Source organism: Podarcis cretensis (genome assembly GCF_951804945.1).
Source record: "Podarcis cretensis genome assembly, chromosome: 9".
NCBI classification, from domain to species: Eukaryota; Metazoa; Chordata; class Lepidosauria; order Squamata; family Lacertidae; genus Podarcis; species Podarcis cretensis.
In genome coordinates this window covers 14,706,716-14,715,116 of record NC_137178.1, presented here as the reverse complement: position 1 = coordinate 14,715,116, position 8,401 = coordinate 14,706,716, and positions in this window count along the sequence as shown.

The following is an 8,401-nucleotide window of genomic DNA, read 5'->3' as shown; positions in this document are numbered from 1 at the left end:
GGTAGCCCCACATAGAGCTGGGGTGCACAGATCTGTCTGGCGCCCCCCCTCCCCAGGTTGCCCAGTCTCAGGCGCACAGGAAGGCGGAGCCGGCTCGGTCACCGCTGAACTCGCAGCACAGAGCTGCCTGCAGCAGAAGAGCCCATCGTGGCGCTCTGACTGACGGGTGGGCTCTTCCCTGGACTCAACTCTCTCTCTTTTTTAATTTCTTTTTATTGAGTTTCACTTAAATAACCAAAAGAAAAAACAAAACAACAGTTTCAGAAAAAAGAAAGAAAAAAAATATCCATACATAACACAAAAATAACATCAATTTCCATTACAGTTCTTTGTCTTATTCCTTAAATCTTTATATCTTTAGATATTTAGATCTTTCCTCTACACACCTATTGACCTCCTTCCCTCCCGATTTCGGGCTTCTTGATAAAAATTCTTTCTTTTTTTCTGCAGCTAATAATTGTTAATGGTTTGCGCATCGTAAGGTTTATATCAGACCTGCTGTAGTTTTTAAGTTTCTATAGTTTCCTTCAATATATACCATAAATTTATTCCAATCGCTAATAAACTTTGTATTTTTTTGGTTTCTAATTTTTTGCGTCATTTTTGCTAGTTCAACATATTTGAATAATTTTGTTTGCCAATCTCTGACTGTTGGGGTATTTGGACTTTTCCAATTTTGTGCAATTAATATTCTAGCCGCTACTGTCGAATATTGGAATAGTGTCTTATCTTCTTTTTTAATTTCGTCCCCAATTATTCCTTGTAAGAAGGCCTCTGGTCTTTTAGGGAAAGTGTATTTAAATATTTTTTTTAACTCGCTATAAATCAGATCCCAAAATTTCTTCATTTCTTCGCAAGTCCACCACATATGGTAGAAATTGCCTTCTTTAATTTTACACTTCCAGCAGGCCTTATTTCCTGTTTTGTACATTTTTCCTAGTTTTGCTGGACTCAACTCTCGGGCCCTGGACTCTCAGCCTGGTGCCCCACACCCCTAGCGCCTATGCGTAAGAAGGCCCTGATGTTGGTGTGTGTACATATGTGTGTGTGTGTGGTTTTTTGGAATTATGTTGTTTTGTCACACTGTGCATTTAAAGCACACAGCTCCCCCTGGGATCCTGGGAACTGTAGAATGAGCACCGAGAATTGTAGTTCTGTGAGGAGGAGGGGGTAAACTACAGCACTCAGGATTCCTGGGAGCAAGGGAAGCCACGTGCTGTTGTCGTCTGGAAACGGTTGCAAAGTTCTGTTGCTGGTTGCCTTCTAAGATGATGAACCTAATACAGTGGTACCTCAGGTTACATAGGCTTCAGGTTACATACGCTTCAGGTTACAGACTCCGCTAACCCAGAAATAGTGCATCAGGTTATGAACTTTGCTTCAGGATGAGAACAGAAATCGTGCTCCGACGGCGCGGCGGCAGCAGGAGGCCCCATTAGCTAAAGTGGTGCTTCAGGTTAAGAACAGTTTCAGGTTAAGTACAGGTCTCCGGAACGAATTAAGTACTTAACCCAAGGTACCACTGTATAATAAAAACAGAGATTTAAATTGCACGATTGGATGTGATATGGGATACCTGTTGAAGGGAAGGAAGGAAGTCGTAAGCTCGGCAGAGCAAAAGGTTGTTTTGTGTTTGTTATTGTAATGTTGGAAATGTTGTTTAAAGGAAAATAATAAAAATTTATGGGGGGGGGGAGAATATAATAAAAACAGGAAGATGGAAAAACAGGAATTCAGGAATAGAAGAACTCAGTCTTGGGTCAAGCAAAGTCTGCCCCCAACAAGTCTTTGGTAGATATCTGAAGCAGCTATGTTTTAACAGAGAGAACTGCGTTTCAGAGAAATGGCAGAAAATTCCAATTTTTGGATCACCAGCTTGTGGCATTCCACAGGGTGGGGTGCCACAAGTAATCTCCCCCTATATAATCAGTAAGGCAAGTGATCTTGCAGGCAGTTGGGACACCTAGAAAGTTGTTGCGCTTTTTTTTTAACGGAAATGCCAGAAAACCACTGTGATTTTAATTGCCGAAGAACCAGGACTAACAGCCGTCTTCCACCTTTGAATTTGGACGTATGGCAGTCCTAGTGTTAGTGGCAAATTCAGAAGTGCAGGATCCCTTCATGATAGTCACCCTTGCACAGCCACACCTTGGTCTGTCTGGAGTTCTGTTGAGCAATGACTGCAAAATGGGAGCATGTCTTTTTGAGGTTAAGCAACAATAAATTGCAGCAAATCTCATGTACACACACTCAGAACAAAAGGGTTTATTTTGGCAAAGGAAGGCAGCTTTCAAAAGTTTCAAGCATGCACCCAAGAAGTAAAAATGAGTTGCAGGGTAGAGACTTAAATGATGAACCTAATACAGTTAGGTTCAACATAGCAGTTCAACATACCCTTCAACATACCAGTCTCCTTACCAAAGTAATAGCAATTTGCCTTCAAATGAAACCCATTTCAAACACTTCTCTGGAGAATGGAGAATGGGAGGAAGCAGAAAACAGAGTTTTTGGAGAGCCCGCAGTGTTCTTGGCAGTGCTTTTAGCAAAGGGCATTTTGGTACAAAACTGCCTAAGAGGAACATCTTTGGTACAGTGGTACCTCTTAACCTGAAGCACTATTTCTGGGTTAGCGGAGTCTGTAACCTGAAGCGTATGTAACCAGAAGCATATGTAACCCGAGGTACCACTGTATTCTTCTATGGTTTCTATGTTATTTTTTCTACATCTCCATTTTGTCAATATTAAATGCTTTAAAATCAAACAAACAAACAAGCTGCACCTGGCTTCGCAGGGGCAGTGTCAACCTCGGTTTTCTGCCCTCCCATTGACTCCTACAGGATGGATTTTGGTGACAGCTGCAATTCCGGTGGCATAAGATGCCACCGAGCTAGTTTGGCAGCATCTGTAATTGAAGGAAGTTAGGATGCAGCATAACTTTCTTCTTCCCTTCTCCCGCCCCCTGACTCACCCCTGTTTCTGGATGGGCAATAAATCTGGGGGTGAAACTGAACCGGAGTCTCTGTGATTGCATTCTGTGAAAAAGCATATAAATTTGCATTTGCAAATTTTATGCAAATTCTTGCCTACAGGCCTATGTCTCAAGTAGGCTAAATGCCTAGCAACACCCCTGGACTCCTCCCCAATAGATATAAATGCATGCACAACTAGTCGTTTTACATTGTGAACTGCTAAGTATGATAACATAAAGGTAAAGGGACCCTGACCATTAGGTAAAGGTAAAGGGACCCTGACCACTTTTTATTTTCCCTTCTAACCATATGACAAGATATAGGCAGTGGCCCAGATCATTCTTTCTTTCTTGTCAAAGTACAATGTGCCAACCCACAGTTTTCCCCTGAACTGTCTCTATCAAGATACTAAACACGGCTGAATTTGCTGAGTTGCAACAGTGCTACACAACCATTAGCACAACCGTTATCTGTTGTGAGATCAGTCAGTCTATTAAGCATCATTAAATTGTTCTTTTTTTAAGGAAACTGCTATGGTCGGTTTATATAAACCCACCTGCTTCAGATGCCAGAGCAGAAGAAACTTTTGGTGTATAAATGAATAAAGTGTACAGCTGACAAAACACTATGATAGCAGTTTAAGAGTCATGGCTTCTCCCCAAAGGGGAAATGTAGTTTGTTAGAGGTGCTGAGGGGTGCAAGTCTCAGAGTGGCGTAACAGGCAATCACTCTTCCCAGAGAACTCTGGGAATTGTAGCTCTGTCCTAACAACTCCCAAAAGAAACTTGGAATCATTCATTGTCCTAACTCTGACCCAAAAATAAAGCTTCTATTGATCTTTACATTCAGGAAGTTTAAGGATTCCTGGCACCCACCTTTTAATATGTAAAAAGGTAAAGGGACCCCTGACCATTAGGTCCAGTCGTGACTGACTCTGGGGTTGCGGCGCTCATCTCGCTTTACTGGCAAAGGGAGCCGGCGTACAGCTTCCGGGTCATGTGGCCAGCATGACTAAGCCACTTCTGGTGAACCAGAGCAGTGCACGGAAACGCCATTTACCTTCCCACTGGAGCGGTACCTATTTATCTACTTGCACTTTGACGTGCTTTTGAACTGCTAGGTGGGGAGGAGCAGGGACTGAGCAACGGGAGCTCACCCTGTTGCGGGGATTCGAACCCCTGAACTTCTGATTGGCAAATCCGGCAAATCTGTGGTTTAACCCACAGCACCACCTGTTATGTAGTGAAGTTTCACCCTGGGCCAGCAGGGGGATACTGTAGATAGTTTTCACTCAGGTCTGTAGATAGTTTTCACTCAGGTCCACGTCCGTTATTTTAGGCGGGAAACTCTGGGTTGTTGTTGCTACAATGTTGACAGCTGGCTGCCTATAAAAGCAGGCTGGCTGAGCTGTTTGCTGTTCAGTTCTGTCCAGCTTGCAAGTAAAGAGCTGCTCTGGAGAAATCGCTGTGTCGTCTGCTATGTTCGCCCACAACTTAACACCACCTGTGTCACCTTTTAATATGTAGATGAACCCTAAATCTCTTTTGGGCTCCTGGACCAAAAGCTGGAGAGATCACTGAGAATTAGGACTGAGCTACATTTTCAAGTGTAAACATTTTCACTGCAAAAAAGGGGGTGAGTTTGGAGAGGTACTGCATATTTTGCAAAAGATCCTTCCCATACTTATTTCACGCACCATTTCTGCTCTACTTGGCTCCTGCTTAATGCTCTTCTCATCAGCTTCTGGGGTGTATTTTTACAGGGAATCCTCTTCATCCTGGTGATGTGGTTGAGCCAATCAGGGATCATCTCATGAGCAAGACAATGGCCATGGCAGCACCTAGCTAATCAGATCTGGCTTTGCAACAGCTTCACAGAGCCAAATGAGAGGGAGAATAATGCTTCTTGCCCTCACTCTGAATGAGAAAACGTTTGTAGCCTATTTTGCAACCCTTGTTTATTGCCATTTCCAAGATGGAAGACTTTCAGTAGTTCCGGAAGGGGGCACAGGAAACCCTTTAAAAGCCGCTTCCTGTTATGTTACATTCCAGCTACCTTTATGATAATTCAATGAAGTACAGTGGTACCTCTGGTTACGTACTTAATTCGTTCTGGAGGTCCATTCTTAACCTGAAACTGTTCTTAACCTGAAGCACCACTTTAGCTAATGGGGCCTCCCGCTGCTGCCACGCTGTCGGAGCACGATTTCTGTTCTCATCCTGAAGCAAAGTTCTTAACCCGAGGTATTATTTCTGGGTTAGCGGAGTCTGTAACCTGAAGCGTATGTAACCCGAGGTACCACTGTATACATTTTGTGGCTCCTGAATAACAGAACGGTGCTCCTTTTGGGGATTCCAGTTTGACCAGTCCCATAAGGGCCCAGTGATAGGATCTAAAGCTTCCCAGAACTTCTCATCAAGAGGAGAAACGTAGAACCTGCCATGATTGTTCTAGCTTTCTGTTGTCTCCTATTTCTTCTCTCATCCCACCTAATCTCTTTCAATAGCTTCATTAAAATGTGACCCCAAAATTCGGGATCCCACCCTCAACAGATGCCAAAATTTTGTACACTGGTACCTCGGGTTACAGACGCTTCAGGTTACAGACTCCGCTAACCCGGAAGTAGTACCTCAGGTAAAGAACTTTGCTTCAGGATGAGAACAGAAATTGGTCAGCAGCGGTGCAGCGGCAGCAAGAGGCCCCATTAGCTAAAGTGGTGCTTCAGGTTAAGAACAGTTTCAGGTTAAGAACGGACCTCCGGAACGAATTACCAGTAAGTTCTTAACCCGAGGTACCACTGTACTAGTTTTGTGCTGTGAACCTCACATTTTGTGTGCCCTCTCCCCCCAAACTGAGTAATCAGAGTCATCATCATCATCAATTTATTTGTATGCCGCCTCTCCACAGTTAAAAACAATGCTCAAGGTGGCTTACAACATGACAAGATTTACGTAATTACAAAAGTCATAAACAATAAATAAACCACATCAAAAAAAATACACAACCAAATGGAAAACAATTTCACATAAAGCAAGCTCTAAAACTAAGAATACGGCATTAATATCACAGTTTAAAAGGACATAGGTAGAAAAATAACAGCAATTTGAAAAAACAGAAACAAAAAACCCCGGAGCCCTCTCTGCCCAGTAGCAGCAGCGGCCAAAGTCCTTTTTTGGAGCCTGTCAGGCCCCGCCCTAGGCCAGGTGGTAAGTGGCAGGACTGGGGGCCTCAGGTACTGAGCAGGGGAGTCCTCCTCAAAACAAAAAAAAATCCAACCTTGTTTGATGGACTACAAACAGGTGCCAAAGTTTTGTGCTGGTTTTGTGCCATTTTGTGCTGCAAATGCCGTATTTTTGTGTGCAGCCCCACAGAGTGAGCAACTGACCCTCAATTACAGTGGTACCTCGGGTTAAGTACTTAATTTGTTCTGGAGGTCCATTCTTAATCTGAAACTGTTCTTAACCTGAAGCACCACTTTAGCTAATGGGGCCTCCTGCTGCCGCCATGCCGCCGGAGCACGATTTCTGTTCTCATCCTGAAGCAAAGTTCTTAACCCAAGGTACTATTTCTGGGTTAGCGGAGTGTGTAACCTGAAGCTAGATAGGAGGAAATGAGTAACCTAGCCTTGAAGAATGCTTCCCAAAGTTCCCATTGGTGCTGTTACACCCTTGGGGATTTGGTGTTGTGCGGAGGTGCCCCAGAAAGCCCAATCCCTGAATATTTTGTATTGGGCCCAGATATCCTGCCCCATTTCTGCCCTCCTTTTCTAATTTTTTTAAAGGAACTTTTACTTACTGGACATGGGGTCAAAAAGTGCACTACTGGTGAGACCCTGCCACTCATCAGTGCTTAGAATTGTGCCTATTGCAAGCACACACACACACACTCCAAGAATCCTGGAAACTGTAGTTTGTCAAGCGTGCTGGGAATTGTAGCTCTGTGTGGGTAAAATACAGTTCCGTGTATTCTTGGGAGGGGTGCGTGCTTAAACATATGCTGAGTACACAGCTGAAGTCAATGAAAAAGTCCATTTTGTGTGCCAAAGCAACCAGGAGATCAAACTAGCTGGAAAGGGAAAAAGTAAAGGGACCCCTGATCGTTAAGTCCAGTCGCGGACGACTCTGGGGTTGCGGCGCTCATCTCTCTTTACTGGCCAAGGGAGCCAGCATTTGTCCGCAGACTGCTTCCAGGTCATGTGGCCAGCATGACTAGCTGCTTCTGGCGAACCAGAGCAGCACACAGAAATGCTGTTTACCTTCCTGCCAGAGCGGTACTTATTTATCTACTTGCACTTTGACGTGCTTTTGAACTGCTAGGTGGGGAGGAGCAGGGACCGAGCAACGAGAGCTCACCCCGTCACGGGGATTTGAACCGCCAACCTCCTGATCGGCACACCCTAGGCTCTGTGGTTTAGACCACAGCGCCACCTGCATCCTGGAAAGGAGATGGAAATAAAACAGTCTGTATAACAATGCTTTTAGGTAAATCCTGTGGTGTGGCCACATTTGGGAAACAGTGTGCAGTTCTTGTGCCCCATCTAACAAAACGGTCTATCACAGCACTGCAAAAGGGGTGACGAAAAGGATGATCAAGGAATTGGCACCCTCTCCCTGTGAGGTTGTTAACTAAGTGGAACCTCCAAATCCAGCAGCAGTATACCTTTAAGCCCTCCGCACTGGGGACAATGAACAGGGGAGAGGTGCCCTGTTTGCTAGCTTCCCCAAGGTGTCTGAGTAACTAATGATGGTGAGGTAGGAAAGCATTAAGCTTTGTAGGCCTTTGTTCTCAACCAGCAGGGCCTCCATATGTTCCTAACAAGGAAATGCTCTCCAATATTGTGCAATTACCTGATTACCTCTACTTATTTCTCTCTGCTCTCTCTGAGTATGCTGTTAACCCGTTCAGAAAATTACTTCATCGTATTTGTTAGTGTGCGGCTGGAGTTTCATAAGCCGGCTGGTCTTTCAGCATAGTTGCTACAAAATTGTTTCTTGAGTTTGCTTAAGCAATCCATTCATAGCACACCCACATGGCAGGTTTCTACATGCCTTGCTTATATTATTCCTACACAGTAAACTGCCTTCTACATAGTCAGAAAGCTGATTCGCAATGCATCTGGTTATTGCTATATTCACTGCAATCTACAGATCAGCCACTAAGAGACCATCAAACCAACACAATTTAGAGGCCAGCAAACGGCTATTAGGAATTAACAGCACAGCAGAGGACTAGGTGTGTTGTTGCCGCACATTCACAGTCATACTTTGCACAAGAACCTAGGTGTGAACCAGGAGCGTGTCACCAATGCCTCTCGCATGCCCTATCTTTAACTCAAAGGAGCTGGGGAAGGATTGCAACAGCGGTGGACAAAGGTATTATACAGTGGTGCCCCGCAAGACGAGTGCCTCGCAAGACGAAAAACTTGCTAGACG